At 46.0% G+C, this 18,939-nt stretch overlaps 1 protein-coding gene across 7 annotated transcripts in view; it reads left to right on the forward strand.

The window, feature by feature from the left end:
• Positions 1–18,939, forward strand: part of INPP5A (inositol polyphosphate-5-phosphatase A) — a 253,590-nt gene that overhangs the window by 40,488 nt on the left and 194,163 nt on the right. The window contains exon 1 of one of the 7 annotated variants that reach the window (XM_083843929.1): positions 13,552–13,638. The exons of 5 other annotated variants lie outside the window; for them this stretch is intronic. The gene's annotated coding sequence lies outside the window, so the exon portion shown is untranslated. Of the gene's footprint in view, positions 1–13,551; positions 13,639–16,805; positions 17,193–18,939 lie in introns of those variants that run through there. One more of the 7 variants, XM_083843930.1, reaches the window with a different exon arrangement.

Below are 18,939 nucleotides of genomic sequence, written 5' to 3' on the forward strand. Positions count from 1 at the left end.
TTGCCTGCCTAGTATTTCCTTCCTTGAGAATCTATATTTAGTACTTAAAAAGTATTCACTATGGCATAGGACTAAACACAGTTGCCTTTCAAACGAAAGGAAATGGTTCTCTTTAGGGATAAGAGTGAACGAAGGGCAGGATTTCCTGTGGAAACTCATGCACATGAGAGTAGGCTTTTACTTTGAATGTAATGGCAAAAAATGTTAAAGGAGAAACCTGGATAATCTGCACTAGCAGAAAAGATTCCTGCTCTCCATAACCATCCCCTTAATAATTTCTGATGTGTTTTCTGTAGCTTGAGTTAGACCTTCTTTTGGAAGACGGGGAACACCACCACTTAAAAATGATGTTTAAGACTACAGCTGTCCAGAACTAACAAGCTAACATTGCTTCACAGTTTTATAGATGTTTGCAGATTCGTAGTGCCTATTCTGAGGTTAGCTGCCCTACGTGTGCCCCACATATGTCTCTGCAACACAGCTTTGTGCCACGTAGCATAGGGGAAATGCCGTAGGGTCCCACCATGGAGGAGGAAAGTCAGCTTTCACAATGCAGAAGGACCGACTGTGCGAGAAGCAGACCTGTTGGCTGAGACTGCTCTGTATGCTAGAAGTTACCGAATGTCAACTATTTTGCTCACCCTTATTAATAGCTCTAAAAATAGTCTTCAGGATAAAATTGCTGAAATGGCAAATCTATCCCGGTGTGGGAGAAAGGGGACAGCACCAGAGGAGCCGTGCCATTCTGCCAAAGGATGAGAAGTTCTTATTTCTGTTTGTGCGATTTCATGAACGCCGGTTGGTTGCAAGTCCTTCATCTGGGGTAGAAAAGAAATCTCTCTTTAAATACGTGGACTGACTGATTTGTTTAGAAAGTAGGAACGTGGGAAGTTTTGCATGTTATCTTAATCCATCCAATGGCCGTGCGTTTCCCAGCTGGTGGGTATGGCTGGAGTGACGTGGGCACGCAGGGCCAGGACGTGTGGCTGGGGCAGTGACGTCCAGAAAGGGAAACCCTGTGCCCGACGGCTTTGGAATGGGGTGGAGGAGAAGCCACAGGCTGCTCTTGTGTCTTGCAAGCAGAGGGGTAGAAAGATGCTCCCAGCACTGGTGGCCAAGGGGCTGGCCGTCATCCCTACCGGCCATCACAGAGCAGTTTGGGGTGGAAGGAGCCTTACAGACCATCCAGTTCCAACAGCCTCCCATGGGCAGGGACCCCCCCGCCAGCCCAGGCTGCCCAAAGCCCCATCCAGCCTGGCCTCAAACACCTCCAGAGATGGGGTGTCCACAGCTGCTCTGGGCAGCCTGCTCCCCTGGTTGGTACTACTTCATAAGGTGCTAAGGAGCAAGCCAACAAGGCGGGTCAAACAGTTCGCCGTGAGCCTGCAGACTGCTGAGGCAGAGTAAAGTAACTTTGAGTATGAGACAGCAAGCTTTTTAGTTAATTTACCCCCCCCACCACCCCGTTTTGTTTTGTTTTGTTAGAGGACTTTAAGTCCTTATTAAGGCAAGATTCTTGATGCTCCTCGTGTTAATGTTTTATGATGGCTGAAGGATGCATTTCTTTGTATCTGTCTGCCTGAGAGCACCATGGGTTGACCTTTTTTCTGCTTAAAGAAAAAAAAATCCTTTCTGAAGGAAGCTGAGTTTTTGTCAGCGTTCCCTAATCTCTGCTAAGGCAGTAAAGGAACAGGAGCCAGTTTCTGCTCGGTGGTGTCCCATGTCAGCAAGAGGTAGCAGGCACAATCTGAAACACAGAAAGTACTATTTAAAGATGAGAAAAAGCTTGTTGTGTGCTGTGAGGCTGCCCAGGAAGGCTGTGGTGCTCTGTCCCTGGAAGTGTTCCCAACGCCCAGATGTGTCCCTGAGCTACCTGCCCTGGGGCCCTGCAGGGAGCAACATGGGACAGAGGCTCCAGCAGTCCTGCCAGGCCCCCAGGGGATGGATCAGGTGCAGCTGTAGCAGGTGTTAATTAATCTGCTATAGCCGCTGTGTTTGCGTTGCCCCTAGTCCCTGTGGTTGGTGCTGTGAATAGGTTAAGGGAGCTCCCTAAGCCAGCAGAGCAGATCTTGGGAAGCTGCGGCGAGTCGGTAATGCTGAACTCAGTGAGCGCAGTGACCGAGTGAGGGGGTGCAAAGAACGCAGCTGCATCAGAAGCCTGTTTCACCAGCAGTCTTTGGAAACAAACAGGAAATGGGGACCAGTGATAAGTGTCACAATATTTACTTGTTTAAACAACTGGTGGCTTTTTTCCCCGATTTAGCTTTTGTGGAGGCTGAAATTCAGGCAGGAAGAAGAAAAAAAAAAGGTCATTCCTGTGACAGCAGTAAATTTCACTTCTGCCTCTCCCTAACAACAGGAAGAGTGTTTGAATGGAAAAGCTATCCATAAATATGTAATTATCTTACAGAATCACAGACTGGTTGGGGTTGGAAGGGACCTTGAGGCCATCTGGTCCAATTCCCTGCTCTAGCAAGGACACCCAGAGTAAGTTGTCCAGTACCGTGTCCAGGCAGCTTTTGGACATCTCCAAGGAGGAGACTCCACAACCTCTCTGGACAACCTGTGCCAGTGCTCCATCACCCACGCAGTACAGAAATGCTTCCTGGTGTTTAGGCGGAACCTCTTGTGTCCCAGTTTGTGCCCATTGCCTCTTGTCCTGGCACTGGGCACCACTGATAAGAGCCTGGCTCCGTCCTCTCTGCACCCTCCCTTTGGGTATTTACACACTGATGAGATCCCCCCCGAGCCCCCTCTTCTCCAGGCTGGACAGTCCCAGCTCTCCCAGCCCCTCCTCATAGGAAAGGCGCTCCAGTCCCCTGAACATCTTGGTGGCCCTCCATTGGACCCTTTCCAGTATGTCCAGGTCTCTCTTGTGCTGGGAGGCCCAGAACTGGACCCAGCACTCCAGGTGTGGCCTCACCAGTACTGAGTAGAGGGGAAGGATCAACACTCTTGACCTGCTGGCAAGACTTTGCTTAATGCAGCCAAGAATACCATTAGCCACCTTCGTGGCGGGGGCGCATCAGTGACTCATGTTCAACTGGGTGTCTACCAGGACTTCCAGCTCCTTTTCTGCAGAGCTGCTTTGCAGCTGGGTGGCGCCCAGCAGGTCCTGGTGCCTGGGGTTGTTCCTCCCCAGGGGCAGGACTCTGCACTTCTCCTCGTTGAACTTGTTGAGATTCTTCTCAGCCCACCTCTCCAGCCTGCTGAGGTCCCTCTGGATGGCTCCGTGGCCCTCTGGCGAGTCAGGCACTCCCCCCCCATTTTCATGTCAGGTGCAAATCTACTGCGGGTGCGCTCTACCCCATCGTCCAGATGGCTAATGAAGATGGTAAATAAGACGGGACCCAGTACTGACCACTGGGGTACTCTGCTCACTGCTGGCCTCCAACTAGATTTTGCACTGCTGACCGCTGCCCTCTGGGCCCAGCCGTTCAGGTGGCACCCCTATCACCTGGAGAAGAAAGTTTTCATCAACGTGTTCCAGGAATCTCCTGAGTTGCTTGTGCCCTGCTGTGTTGTTCTTCCAACAGATCTTGGGGTGGATATAGTCCCTCAGGAGGACTGGGGCTTGTGAAGTTAAGGCTACCTATATGATTTTTGGAATTTACTTTTTTTTTTTTTGTAGTAGATCACTCCAATGCTTAGGTGTAGTATTATGTTTTCAGAAGGTAGAGGCTTGTGATATTCCCTGCTATGTTCTTGTGCAATAACGAACAAGTGCCTGGTTACACTAGCTCTTACGTATTGCTCAGTTAGTGCTCATTTCAGTAAATTTATGTAAATTCCAGAATTTCCATAAATGCTACCTCCTTGACACTATAATAACCTTGTATGCATTAACAAAACATTACACAAATCAGAATTGGTAATGTACTTTTGCTTTTTGCTTGTTTATTTTCTTCTACAAAAGCAATTAAAGCTTAATTTTATGCCATGTAACGCATTGTTCTTTGAGGTGGGGGTGGGGAAAGAGTAAAACCTTTCCATTCAAAGCATATGTTTGGTTTTGATGTTCGTTTTTTTTTAATGTATTTTGTTTGAGATTTTGCTTTGCTTAAACTAGAATTGACTAGATAAAAGACTCCATAAAAGGCTGTACGTGTGTCTCTGTCAATCTGCATCTATGAGACTGACCATCTTCAAGAAATCTCATGGTCTTAAGGAAACTTAACAGGATATCGAGGGTGTTATTTCCAGTTTACATATATCGGTTCTGCTGCTTTGGCTTCTTAGAAATTGCATAAATAATGTTAATAAAACTGAGCAAAATTGTTCTCCTTTTATCACTTCAAATTATTTGAATTTTATGATCTGAATGGTTTGGGCATGGCTTCAAAGACTTACTTCTCCTAGTACGCTTGATTTTTATAGTGAAGTATACTCTTTATCTTTCTTCTTAAATTTTGCTTCCTAAAGCAACTACATGTTGTGTAGTTGTGGCACATGAACCACCTCTATCAAACCTGGAGAATGCTGAGGATGCAAAAAGGGTGAGGGTTTGGCTCCCTTTATGTCCCTTTGTGAACAATCAGGATGCCATTAATAGTACACGCAGGTCAGCTGATGCTTCCCGTGGGAGTGTGGAGGGGGGATTTTTATTTTTTTCCTTCCTTTATCGGGCAAAATCACAAGCCTTTGATTTTGCTTAAGGAGAACTGGTTGTGACACCAGCAGTAGAAGAGGTTGCCGCAGTTTCCCCTATCAGGGTAAGGCTCCTCTGGTCCCTTCTCCTAGGCTGAGCAGAGGATGAGACCTTGCGGAATTGTTGGTACCTGCTTTTGTCTGCAGGCAGTGCCCCGGTAAGGCATTGCTCGCGTGTTCAGTGGCTTGTTAGGTACCTGGAGCAGCCTGGTCTGAACTTGCTGCCAGGACAGAATTTGGCACTGCTGACTCATTTTCCCACTGCTAATAGCAGCCTGGGAACAGCGTAAATAATCCTAGCCCCTGCCTGCTGTGGCACCGGCTCACTGTGGCACAGCGGGCTGCGGGGAGCCACGTGCCAGAAGAGTTCAGCGCTGTGTGCGTGCACAGCTCCTTGGCCTCACCAGAGCTGAAAACCAGCTTTGTGTTTTTGGTGGCAGGGCAACGGGGCTGTTTTCCATCTGTGTGGAAACAGGGTCCTGATACCCACTTGAATTAGCATCGCCTGGTGCCCTGTTTTTCTGGTAGATGCCGGTGACCGGGGCAGAATGGCCCTATAAAGCAGTGCTTCATGCCTGCCGCTCGGGTGACTCACGAGCCCTAACTCCACAGATGCTTTGCTTGGGGTGTCCAATGCTGGGAATTTGGTACCACGAAGCTCTTGGGAGTCAGCTCTTGTTGAGCTCCTGATGAAGCACGTGTGGATCTCTGACCTGCGCCTTGCAGACAGATGCACTTTGTCTCGGCAAAGCGTTACGCTGCTCATTTGTGGGTGGTTTGCTGGCAGGAGGTTGTCATTCTTCAGCAAAATGCTGTCCAGTTCTAAGTACTCGCTGCCAGACTCCCTCTCTGCAAAGCCAAAACAACTTTGGCTTTTCTGTATTGTGGTTCTGAATAAAACTTTGAGTAACCTTTGTGAATTTTAGGACCACTGATCAAAGATGCACACACTACAGAAACATGCACATCAGTTCAGGAAAAAAAATAAAAAAGACCCACTCTCTCAAATTGAAATTAATTTCTAAATATCTTCTTCAGTGCTTTGTTGCTGAAATAAGATGTAAGCAGGTTTCTTATGGTCGCCTCTGCTATCGCATACTTAAGTTTAGATCACTACAGTTTTCTTTATCAGTGTGATGAACTACATTTTGGCATCTCCCATGCTTCACTTGGCAGAAAACTGACAGCCACCCTTAGGACTACGGTATTTTGGCACAAAAGATCTCTACTGATGTAATAGGATATGTTGGAGCTGCATCACTGACAGCTTGCACGTTGTTGGTGTGTTAGTCCTGGAATCAGTTCTGTAACAATTCTGGGAAAGCTTTGGACTGTCGCTCCCAGTCAAAAAGTACTTAGCTTGTAGATGTGGATATCTTCTCAAGGAGAGATCGGTTATTGCCTGGAGTCGTTGGTATGCTCATGTACATAGAGCCGGAGAACTCTGTCGGCTTTACCTCATGGAAGTTCCTGTCTACAGAAGTGAGCAATCGTGTAACTTTGCATTTTTTCTGCATGTGACACATTCCAACTTCTTAGTTTAATCAAATTAGCCAAAATATCCATGAAGCTATTTTTAAAACAAAAAAGCTTATTTTTACAAGTGGAGAAGTAGGATTTTATGTCTGTAAACATAATGACTTGGCCTAATCTTTCTCATACACTGGAGTATTCAGTCCATATTTAGACTTTGGTCTGCAGATACTGTAATAATACAACTTTTTTCTAGGTCTTAGTTACCCTTTGGAGGAAGGCAGATATATAAAATCACTTTGACCTGCTTATGTGTTAGTTTGCTAAAAATGCCGGAGCTGAGGATAGTGTGCTGTTACAAGAATTACTGCCTCACATTTGCCTTGCAGTTGGCAGTAGTGGGATTCATGTGCCGAGACGGGGATTTTGTATGTTTAGAAGTTTCTTTCCCAGAGGCAATAACTCCACGTCAGAGTTGTACAGCTGAAGTCAGGTTTTGAATATTTGTTTCTTCCATTTATGCGATGGAAAATACTTCTTCAGAAGCTCTGCCTAAATGTTTTTATACAGCACCGTAGGTATCAATTTTGTCTTCTTTTTGTTTTATTTGTGGATGGGGGGACTGTTAAAAAAAATTCCCTTCCAGTTTTGCAACACAAAGCAGGGCACCATTGATTCAGTTTCTTCCTTAGGGTCAAATAAGATGTGGCATAGTTGGCAAAATCCATATGATTTTGGCCCGGAAACTGTATGTGCTTGGTTTGTTCAGCCCCGAGCAGAGCAGGCCGAGGGCAGGCCTCATGGCGGCCTGCAGCTCCCTCACGGGGGGAGCGGAGGGGCAGGCGCTGAGCTCTGCTCTCTGGGGACAGCGACAGGACCCGAGGGGACGGCATGGAGCTGGGACAGGGGAGGGTCAGGCTGGGGTTAGGGAAAGGCTCTGCACCCAGAGGTGGTCGGGCACTGGGACAGGCTGCCCAAGGCAGTGGGCACAGCACTGAGCTGCCGGAGTTCAAGGAGCGTTTGGACAACGCTCTCAGACATAGGGTTTGGGTTTTGGGTGATCTTGTATAGAGTTAGGAGTTGGGCTCAACGGTCTTCGTGAGTCCCTTCCAACTCGGGGTATTCTGTGTTTCTGAATATGATTCTGTTAGTTCAGAAGACCACCTGACTGTAGTTTGAATAAAGGTAAAGCCAAGGAATCTGACATGTTTGTTGCTGCCGTCTCTGTTAGGTTGGTGTGTTGTTGGTTTTGTGTGTGTGTGTAGGGTTTTTGTTTTGTTTTGTTTTTTCCTCCTTTGCTTTTCCAGGATTGCTTCCAGTTTGCTAGATATCACTTTTTAGTTTGGAGTAAGAAAAGTTTGAACGTTCTCAGATTGGAAGTAAGCAATTCACTAACAATGTTGCTGACTAGTTTTGGAAGTGTCCTATAGCGTCTGCTAGGAAAAAATAAATCTGTGAAAGGGGGGAAAAATTTGCTTTCACATCTTCGTGTTGAAAGTGAAGTTCAAAATGGAATTTGAGAACACTGTTGAAGACCACCGTCTAGCATTTGCCTGCTTTCAGGCAAGATTTTATATTAGTGTACCACTGTCACAGCCAACAGACTTTTATTGAAACATATAGGACATTTTCAAGATGCCATAAAACCTAGCCTATGGGAAGATCTGTTTTGGTCTTCAGCTTTAGTGGCCGTTCACACTGTCGTGTACTCCCTATGCGCTAGGAACTCTGGAGGTAAACATTTCTGGAGTTTTTAACTATGTCCTTGTTAAAACGAGTATATATGGAATTCAAGTGGTACGATGGCAGCCCTTACTACAGGCTTAGGTGTTCAGCTCTCGGTGCATCTCACTGACCAGGCTCTTGTCAGTGACCAACATGGATTTTGTTTTTCTTTTTTCCTCTGGTTCCTTTATCACTTCTTTTGCTTACCTGGCTTGCTAGGAAGATCTCTGCTTGCCGAGCTCCTCGCAGGTCATCAGGGTCACCTGTGGTGGGCAGATCCAGTACCCGCACAATGCAGACCCGTTAGTCGCTCGCCACTTGACCGTGCCGGGCCTGCACGTGGGTCGCTGCCCACCCGTGCTGGCTGGGCAGTGCGAGTCCGGGCAGCCTGGTGCTCGCGCCGCTCAGCATCGGGGTGCTGGGAGCGAAGCGAGACTCTCAAAAACTGGTGATTGACAAGTAAATTCTGCTTGCGTTGCTGTTGGGGTGCAGTGGCTTTCTTTGTCTTATGTCACTTTTCAAAGTTATTTGCTCAGCAGTTTTTCATGTGGGATTTGGAAAGAAGGTTACTGGATTTATGTAGTAGATTTAACTTCTGAAACTGGATCCTAAAAACCAGCTGTTTTCATGCCATGTACATTAAAAAAAGTTGTTATGGAGATAATTATTTATTATCTATATTCAGCCTGGGGAAATTTTTAAAGATGTAATTTAAAACAAATATACGAGATGGACCATGGTGTTGGTTATTATTGTGAATATTGCCAGAGCTTGAATTTTTTATCTATTAATGTGCAGGAACGGATTTATTTTATTTAACCTTGTTTTCAGCATAATGCCGGGTTTTCTTAGGCCATTCCAAGATCAAGATACTAAATAACTGAAAACTTGAGTGTATTAATACAGTTAATCCCTTCTATTTGCTAGCAATTATATTTGCATGGGGTTGTAAATACAGGGTGTTGGATTAGCTGCTGTTGTTAATACTCTTAATACACCAGTTATTCAAATATCCAAGATCCTTTAATCTTTCAGTAAGATGTTGGTAATAAAAGTTAAATTTGAAACATATTTTGAGTTCGTTAGTGTAAGGATATTTTTAAGGTTCATGGCTTTTTTTTAAATTATTATTTATTCAAGTCTTTGCAGTTATTTACAAATCACAGTATGGTAACTACCAATGTACAGCAATGTACTTGGCTGGATTTTTCTTACATGTGGAATGCGGACAAAGATCAGACCTTCAGTGTTGCGATCTGGTCTTTGCCTTCTGCTGTAAGGTGTGCTCAGAGAAGCAATACACACAGAGATGTAGCACTGCTGTGGGTATGGTGCATACATATTCACTGCCATTCCTGGCAAAATAAAATAAAATAAATTGTCCAAAAAAAGTTATTGAACGTCTGTTCTTGCAAGGATATATCCAGAAGTATGTTAGACCTGCATAAATTTTAGAGACATGGTTTAGTGCGTGATATTGGTGGTAGGGGGTTAGTTGGACAGGATGATCTTGGAGGGCTTTTCCAACCTTAATGATTCTGTGATTCTATAAATATGGCCTTGTTGCCATCAGATATACAATATTTTCTACACAAAAAGTTCTGGAAGCCTGAAACTCCATTGTTGCTTTCTGGTGTAACGTCATCTTTAACAAAATTACTTTTTCTAGTAGAGTTAAATTACAGGCATGAAAGAATGTGTATCTTCGATTAAATATGGAGTGGGAATTACAAAATTGAAAGCTGAGCTTTACTACCATTGAGAGAAATCTTTTGTTGTTGTTGTTCTCAGATATTAGATTAACTAAGAAAGCGGTAGACTTAGGACAGACACCAACACTTTGTATGGAATGTATACGCACGCGTGTGTGTTTTTGCTTATCGTGCACCTTTCTGAAATCTACTGCTTTACTAGGTTTTCATTCGTTCATATGTGTGTGTATATATATATGTGAATAGCATTAGTATTATGAAGGAAAAGGGGAAAAGTTTGCTTTTTCTTTTTTTTGTTTGTTTATTTGTTTGCAGCCCAGGACTGGAGTGACCGTTGCATCACCATTGCCCATTTAAGACAGTCAAACTGTATGAGCTAAGGAGAGGTGATGTCTCTAATGGTGTTGGCTTACAGCTTATCAGGCAATTAAAAAAATCATTGATTAAAGCAGCATGTTGGCCAGTTAACAATCTCTGCCACAGCATACACGAAAAGCAGAGTATCAGAAGAGCGTTTTGGTGTTCGGCAGTACGGCTGCGTGCTTTCACTTAGGCTTGTTTCGGCACCCAGGACCGTGTTTCCGAGGGTTGGGCAGGCGTGCCGCTGAAGAGCTGGGGAGGCCTGGAGGCAAGCTCTGCGGTTCAGACCCCGTAGCAGCGTGCCCCGAGGAAGCTCAGTGCCTCGGCCCAGGGCTTGCAGCGCTCCTCGCGCGAAGGCGCTCTTCCCAGCGCCGCACGGCCGAAGCGCGTGGTCAGGGCGTGCTGCAGGGCGCTGCCCCGCGACGGGAGGCGCAGCCCTCGCCTCGCCTCGCCGGGCCTCAGCAGTGCCCAGAGGCTTCGGCCGGCTGCCAGGAGAGAGGCTCGCGATAGCACCACAGGCCTTCAGCTGGCAAACGGGCTGGCGTGGCCCAAAACTGCTGTGAGTGGGAGCTGCTGCCCTGGTCTTCTGCAAAGCACCCAAATGCTCCGGCGCGATCCGCTGCTTCCAGCAGGGATGGACGTAAACTTGTTTGAAAGGAGTTGCTGAGCCGGAGCCTTGCTAAGTAACAGCACGTGGAAATGGCGGGCTGCTCCGCTCAGAGCGCGGTGGTGCTGCCGGACGGCGCCGTGCTGGTGCCCTGCTGCGCACAGCGCTTGCCGCGCGCTCCGGTGCTGCGTCGCTGCGACACGCCTGGCGTGCGGTTCCGTCGTCGTGCTCTGGAGTTACAAATGCTGTGCTGCTAACCGGTGTATCATCGTACGCAATTCATAAGCTTTTCCTCAGAATTAGTTGTTCGTGTGAGTGGTAGGTTCCTTTTAGTCGCTGCCTTTGAATCATCCTTTATTAAATTCAAGCATTGTTCGTATGCTCATACCAATTTAGGTCACCACTTCCATGTTTGTCACGTAAGCTATTTTTTTTCTGTTGGCAACGAGTGGTTTGCCTTTTTTTAAAAAAAAAAAAAATTCTTCTTTGAATGGTATTCTTGGCTGGACTTTTTGTTCTCTTATGCCAGTGGACTCTAGGAGGGACTGCTGAATATTCAAATTGAGAACCCCGGGGCAGGAAAGAAAATTTGCAGTCCTGTTCAATTGCAGCGTGTTCGTGTTGCTTCCTCCACTTGCTATCATACCCTTCCTGTACAGAGCTGCTGTTCACCCCCGTGGTGCTGCCAAGTCACCGACTCCCAGCACGTGTGCTTGCGGGGCGCGGAGCTGCTGCCGTGACCGGCCCCTGCGGATGTGCGGCGTGGCCTGGATGGGGCCCCGAGGAGCTGCGCTGGTGGGGCTGGGCTGCGATGTCGGGCCTGCCTGTGTGTCCCGACAGCCTGTGCTCTGTGCTGGTTGTAGTGAGATGCATGTGCAGAGAGGTAAACACATGTATTTATTTATTTTTTTTTCAAATTAGAAAAGTTTTTAAACTGTCTTCATTGTCACCGGGTCAGCTTAGGATGAACCAGTGACCAAAATGCAGTAACTTGGTCACCCCCTCTTCCTCCCTTAAAGTGCGAGGGCACTGGCTAACACGTTCTAGATACCCTTGCTCCCAAAGATAAAATACATTTGGAGACACTACTGCTAACAGATGCTTTTATTCAATAAAAATCACCTATTGCTTTAACTTATGTCTAGTTGAATCTTCAACTATGTCCAGACAGAGGTTTGCTTTGTGTAAGTGCTGCGTGGAGTTGTTTTGGGGACTGTGCTTGTGTGGATGAGTGCCGTGTTGTTTCTTTCCTACTCAGTGACAGCTCTGAGGGCTTTCTGGCATCAGAGCAAATTCTGTATTTCATGCCAGGAGTCCCTTTCATCATAAGGCCACACCAGTAGGGACCACGTCTGGTTGCTCGTGAACTGTCTTGATCTATCCTGCCTCTGTCCAGTGATTTGGGCTATCCTGCTGCCATGATACCCTGTATCATGAGTATTCACATCACGCTGCCTTGTGTTTTCTCCTGCAAAGATTCATCCTCACTACGGTGAAGTCCCTGTCGTTACGTTCAGCCTTGTCTCCCTGCTGCATGACGCTGGACGTGAGGTGCCGCCCCGCTCCGTGGTGTCCCTGGCCCCAGGCACTGTGCGGGGGAGGCGCCTGCAGCTCCTCCAGCCCCGGGCCGCGTGTGGGCTTGCTGCTGCTGCTGCAGGTGTCCGTTTGGCTGCCGCGCACACGTTCCCCAGTCGCAGACCCTGCGGGCGCTCGCCGTTGTGCGTGCAGTGCCGTGCTCTTGCTTTCTCTGGAATTGTGCATTCAGACAATTCGATGCTGCCCCAAAGCAGTTTTCTGCAGGTGCCAGAGTCTGGTGACTCTTGCCAAGAATGATCCTGGGGCCGCTGGTTGTTGGGCTGCCCGGTGGGGTTATTCTAGCAGCTGATGGCGGCGGTGCCCGTGGGCGGGTAAATGTGCTGGCAGCTGCTGCCGCGACCAGCCGTGTGCGTCGCGCGGGTCCCGGGGCAGTGCAGGATGCTCGTTCTGGCGCTGCTCGGGGGCAGCAGCCCTGGGCCCGTCGTCAGCGCCAATACGCACAGCGAGGCGCAGCGGTGCTTTCCTGCCCCGTGCGGTACACGGCTGCCGTTCGGAGTCCTTTTGAAATCTCGGCTCACTTCCGCTGGCCAGGTATTTTCTACTTCCAGTGTTAATCCATTCTCTGCAGAAGGCTTCTCACAGCTTCCCCTTGAATCCCAAAGACTTAAGTTCATTCTCTTCTGCTTCCTGTAACAGAGACTGTCTCTTTTGTTATCTTTCTCGTGCTTGCTGTTCGTGTAGTTTTATTTCTGCACTCTGATACGCGGAACGATCTCCGTTCGTGTATCATACAGAGGTCTCCAGAGAGTATTTCTTACAGCCCCGTGTTCTGCGTATTTCACTGTCAAACTGTACCTTTGTACCTCTGAGGTCATGTTACAGTATCTTGGTAACTCAGAAGCTGGAAGTTTGTCAAAAACATTTGTTTTCGACAAGAGCTTGGTTGGTTCCAGCAGGGCAAGGTGCAGTTGCTGAAGTCTAGAGTCAGTGGCAAGTTTTTTTTGGGGGGGGAGCATGGGAAGAGGGGCAGCGCTGTGGCATTGGCCTCATCAGCTGAAGCTGCTGAAGAACTAGAACTCGTTTTAGCTGCTGCTCCTGAGCTGCTGCTCTTGTTCTTGTGGGGATTTGTGGTTTTGGTTTGGGGGTCTTTTCATATGTTAGATTGGTTTCAAGGTCAATGAGGTCCTCAAATTTTGGAAGGTCTTGTCTAGATTGTACTTCTAACAGCATGTGTTACCATTACCTTTTAGTTAGAGAAGCAGCTCTTTCTCCTTCCCTGGCTTGTGCTATTGCAGGTGAGGCTGATATTGATCGTGGTGTCAGCTGTAATGCATCAGTTATTACCTCCAGCTCCTTTCAAAGCACTTGATCACTGCTTCATCACTTTCAGTTCATTTACACCATTCCTGATGTTTCCCTGAGGTAGGGCCAAAATAGGATATTTACCCTTTCTTACAGGCTGCCTTTTGCAGCGATTGTTTCACGTTGCCTTTGCTGTGTTTAAGAGCATGTAACTGGGTTTGGGATGCACCGTCCCAGGCTGGGAAGCTCTGTCTTTTAGTGTCTCTTACAATTTAGGTACGTGCAGTTTCTGTTGTTTCAAGAGGTGCTGATTTCTAATGTGTAAGATGTAGGCTGTAGACAGCTTAAGTTTTTTTGGAAACACACAAGCTTCCAACAGGTAGTAGGTGTTTAGTGTTTTTCTTGGAGCTTCTGATGTTTTTTCATGGGAAATCCAAGCTCTAGGTTTTCCTGCTGTTTCTGCTGGAGATGCACGCTAACGAGTGCAAGGCTCTCTGGGCCATCCATGGCTCATTTATCTGTCTCAGATTCTCTAGAGATCTGCTTCATCTGTTTTTCTGCAGTATTTGTCCTTGCCAAGGTTGTGAGCAGTATGGTTTCTGCATTATTCCACAGGAAGCTTCGGTTTCATTTTGTATTCTCACCGTGTATTTTGTCTTGATTGAGACCCATTCACAGGAAAGGAGATCAACAGAGAAGAAAGTAAACAAATGAGGGATTTATTTCATTTTTAATAGATGCTCATCTATCAGCATTGCAGGTTAGGCTGGACAGGAGAGACTGAGATAGTGCCTTTTTGAGAGGTCACTGCACCAGTTAGCTCAGTCCTTAAATACCAACCAAATACTTCAGTGGGCCTGGTGTTGCTGAGCGTTGCTTCATCCCATGGGGGGCAGTCGTTAGTCTGTCCCACTATCGTGCTGCTGTCCTTTGAATTCTGCCACCTTCCCCCGTGACAGCATGTATCCCTTCTTCTTCAAGCACAAGGCTACCGAGACGGCACAGACCTTTTCTTCCAGTGTTCACCTTCTGCATTGCTCCTTTCAGCAGTTGCAGGGCAATCCAACCTCCCAGGCAATAGGAGGGGTGGGCATCAGTCTCTTCCTCCTGCCCTGTAAAACACTATTTTGTCCCATCTTCTGTGTTTATTTCTTCTTTATTTCTTTTAATTCAGCATTCAATAAGCCACTGCTTTTCCAAGTCCAGGTGCAAAACCGCCTTAAACTTATTGTAAAGTGAGCATGTATAAAACCCCATTTTTTCCAACTGTGCTAATTGATCTAATATTCTATTACTTCTCCCATGCTGTTGTGTCTTGAACATAGTGACGCTCACGTTCCGTGCGTGAGGATCACGGCAGCTAGAGGGGACTGTTTCGGTACTGCTACTTGGGAAAACTGCGAGCTTTCAGAAACATTGACCTAAGCAGCACTGAATTTGTACTTGGAAGTTGTGCAAATGTATGCAGTAAGAACACAGTATTTAAGTAACAGTTCAGATTTGGTAGAATCTGTGCTTTACCTTAGACTCGCAAGTAATTTTTTGTCCTTGTTTGATTCCAGTTGGTTTGTCTATATTGATTTTGAAATCTGGTGTGCCAACGATACGAACATAATACATAGGCTATCATCTTTGTGTTGGTCAACTATGAATGTAAGCTTGGTACAAAATGCCACAACAATGCTACCTTCTTGGCGTGGATTTTCCTTAGCATCATCTGTAGAGTTTGGTATTTACAGCATTGCAGTGGGAGAATGTTAAGGGTCACTGGAAGATAAGCAAGAGATTTAAATCAAATGATAAAAAAAATAAATCATTTAAATCAAATGGCAAGGAGTTGTCAGTACACTTTTAAAGATGCTGTAGAAGATCAAAATCTTGGTCTAAAATCACAATCTAAACAATTCTAACAAAACAGCTGTAATGGTAATATTGTTGGATCTGAAACCAATGATGTGAATAAACCTGGAAACTGTGATCAAACAGAACTATATTAGAGGTTTTGTTTTCCAACAAATAAGTAGAAAGCCAAATGTAGAACTAGAAGGTATTTTTGCCTACATTTGCACTTTTTTTTTTTTTTTGTCTGAATGCAGCATAGGTTGAAGGGAAGAGATTAAAAAGGCTCTGGGCACTACCTGAGACTGCATACTTAGAATATATGACTTTAGCAGGGTCAATTGTGTTGCTATATAATGCCAAGAAACCTTTCCAAAATAAAGGTTTTGAGGAATCCCTTAGTCAACATTTAGAAATGTTTTAGAAACATTTAATTCAAGCACTTAGAAATTAGTTTGTTTGTACCTTTTGTTCAGCTCGATATGCAAAGTCCAATCAGTCAGTTCTCCTCTATGTTCGTTGGAAGCTCAGCGAGTTTTCACAAAGTGAGTCAAGAATTTTTTTTCCTTAAAAAATGAGACTATTATTAGCTAAAAATAAACTTCACAAAATAGAACCTGCTTTCTATAATTCATCTACTTTTTTCCATTTTCCACTGAACGAAACTAAAAAGAATTTTTCCAGGCTGTTAATTTGGTTTCGTTTCATTCTCTCTCCTTTTATTTCTTATCTTTTTTTTTTTTAATGAAAGATTTCTTACCCTGCCTAAATATATTTTTTCTTTTTCCTTTTTTGAAAAGACTGCTTCCCTGTATGAACATATTCTTGCAACAGACTTAAAGCTTTCTTTTGGCTGCAGGGTATAATTTTGTAGGAAATGGAAACACTGGGGAGAAGAGAGACTGCTTGTATGTTCATTTTGAAAAGCTGCTTGTTTTCGGGGTATTAGCAACTCATGTGGTATCCATGTGTTTGAAAGCCTACTACTTTTCCTTGTAAGTCTGACAAATACAGTAACCAGTATGACACAAATAGACTTCAAATGGAAAGTCAGCGTGAAAAGAGGCCTTAGTGGGATTCTGAATTCCAGGAAAAGGTCAGAATGGCTTTTAAGTGAAGGGAGCGGCCATGCGTGGTACATGTGTCCTGTTATTTTAACATAGATCCCGCATGGTTCTGCAGTCTGGACTCAAGTCAGGCTTGGTTTTGGGGGTAGGGTTTCTATTTGTGATTCTCTTTATTCAGGATGTGTGCAGTTAGATGAAATGGTAGGATAAAAACAGGCTCATGCTCCCCAAGACTTTGGGCTGCTTGCAGGGCTCAGGTACAGCTGTACAGCCTGAAATAAAGGCAGACTTTCCAAGCTTTGTGCATACTGGAGTGGGTGGTCTGTGCACATCTACTCAGCTCATGGACGTCATGCTTAAAGCAGGCAAAGCTCTCTTAACAAAGCCGCCCCGAGCAGTCTCGGTGCGCCCCTGCCACGAGGACTTGCGCAGGTAACGCCAGGCCTGCGCCCAGGGGCTGCGGGGGGTCAGGAGGGAGGGCGCGACAGAAAATCCCTTCGTTCTCAGGGAACAGAAACTTCTTCTGAAAGGATGTGTAAGTCTTTTTCTGGCATCTTTCTTCTGTTCTTCCCGATGTCATTTGAGCACATTGCTCTTTGGCTGGATACCAAAGGCATGAAATCAGGCTGTGTGGGGATGGGAACAGAGGACCCAGAGCAAACAGCTGCTTACGAAGAACTGGAAGTAGGAGAAGCCAGAAACGAGAAGGCTGATAAAGCTGAGTTTGGGTTAGTGAATAGCGTCCTTCAGTGAATGGGCGAAAGAATTTTGTACTAGAGAGGACAAAGAAAAGATTAATTTCAGCTATATTACAAAATGAATGAGAATTTTATGAAGGGCAAGGTATGGAAAAGATGGGAAGAAGGCCGAAGAGTCTGGAAGACGTGAAACGTATCTAGTTTTAGACAGAAAAATAAAAGGGAGGTAAGTGATCTTTCCACTTGATTGCATCTCTAGTCTTTCAAAACTCTAAATTAATTTATACAGACGTGACTAGGGAGAAGCTGGAGGCTGGGGGCTAGATCACAGAATTTTACCACAAGAGTGGTAAAAACAGAAAGCAAGGATGTGGTCAGGCCAGTGACTGCAGGAGAAGGGCAAGGTGGTTGAGGGCATGAAGAGCTGTTCCTCGCGGATGGGAGGGGAAGCGGGGCCTGGTCCGGCCCTGCAGAGCTGGAGGCTGCGTGAGGAGAAGCTGGCTGAGCTCGAGGTGGCGAGGGCACGAGGCACCGCAGCTAGCACCAACGTGGCAGAAGTCCCCCTGCTTTTCATCAAGGAGTCCTTACTAGCAGCCCAAGTGACCTGATTAGTTGGTAACGTCAGGAGACAAGGGGGCTAAAGGACTTCACTGGCATGTTCTAGTGCTGCTCTTCTTACTCTGACTTGTATGTTTCTGCCACCGCTTCTTCAAACCTCCCTGTTTTCATTGGGTTCCCAAACAAAATTACTTTGGAGGTTTGAAAGCTTTATTCTGCACCTATTATTTTTTTTTTCCTTTTGTCACCTGCTGTCATTTATTTCTAAAAAGCCTCAGCCGTGAGCTCTGGTTTATTGACTCATCAGTTCTTCCTCATGATGACATAATTAACAACCCCTTACAGAATTAAATTGTGCTTAAAACTGTCCCTGGGCAGTTGGTGTTCAGCCACAAGTCCATGCCTGGTGTCTCTTCTTCCTGCTGCCATCCCGTGGGGCCACCTGGGACAGCGAGACATGGGGACAGAGATGGCATCTTATTGCTGGAAATGCTAGCGGTGCACCTGTGACTTGTGCTACAGCAACATCCCAGAACACCACGAGGACTGGAAGCCCAGGAAACAAGCCCCATGTCCTTTCTCAGGGGAGGACTGGGTGTTTTTACCCTTCCTCCATGTCGTGGGGAAGATTCGAGAGCTACATGGACAATCGATCTCACAATACTGCACTCTGCCATAGGTTGTCTTTTGGGGGCTGTCTTGGGGCAAGGTGGGGTGGGGGGAGTTGGAGTGCTGCCCCCCCCCCCCCCCCCCCCCAAAAAAAAAAAAAATTAGAATTGTGTTAGCTTTGGGTCACTTTGCTCTGTGATGAGCCTCTGCAGGTTGTTCATCTGAGAGATTGCTTTTGCTGCTTGGGCTTCAGTTTGTCTAGCCAATTTTTCAATATTTGATCTGATTTCATGACAACAGTCTCGTCTGGCATATGGGAGGTAGGTGCAGAGCTGTTGGAGGGCCCTGCAGCAGCCTTGGCGTCCCTCGGATGTACTCACTGGTCTTGATGTTTAAGCTCACAGTGTTGGCACTTAGTCATGGAGCAAATGGGGAGCTTCTACTACTTAGAGTTGCATTTAAAAACAGGAATAATGTTGTGCTTTTTTATCCTCTGAGATTCCTGAAGTATGAATAACTTTCTTTAAATTTCATGACTGGTAGCACTTTCTGCTCACAGAAAAAGGAAAAAAAAAAAAGGTACTATAAATTGTAGAGCATGTTCTGTTATTTACAGATTTGCAAACTGATTTAACTTAGAATTTCTAAACATGCTAAATAAAAAGTTTAGATTTATGCTTAGCAGAGAAAGTCTGAAAGTAGGTGAGGTCCTCAATGGAGATTCCTGCACTTCGTAGCATGTTTATATCAAATTCAGATTTGGGGTGCGTCAGATGTTGTGATAACTTGTCAGTTAGTCATTTTCT

This window comes from Anser anser (assembly GCF_964211835.1).
Source record: "Anser anser genome assembly, chromosome: 7".
Classification (NCBI taxonomy): Eukaryota; Metazoa; Chordata; class Aves; order Anseriformes; family Anatidae; genus Anser; species Anser anser.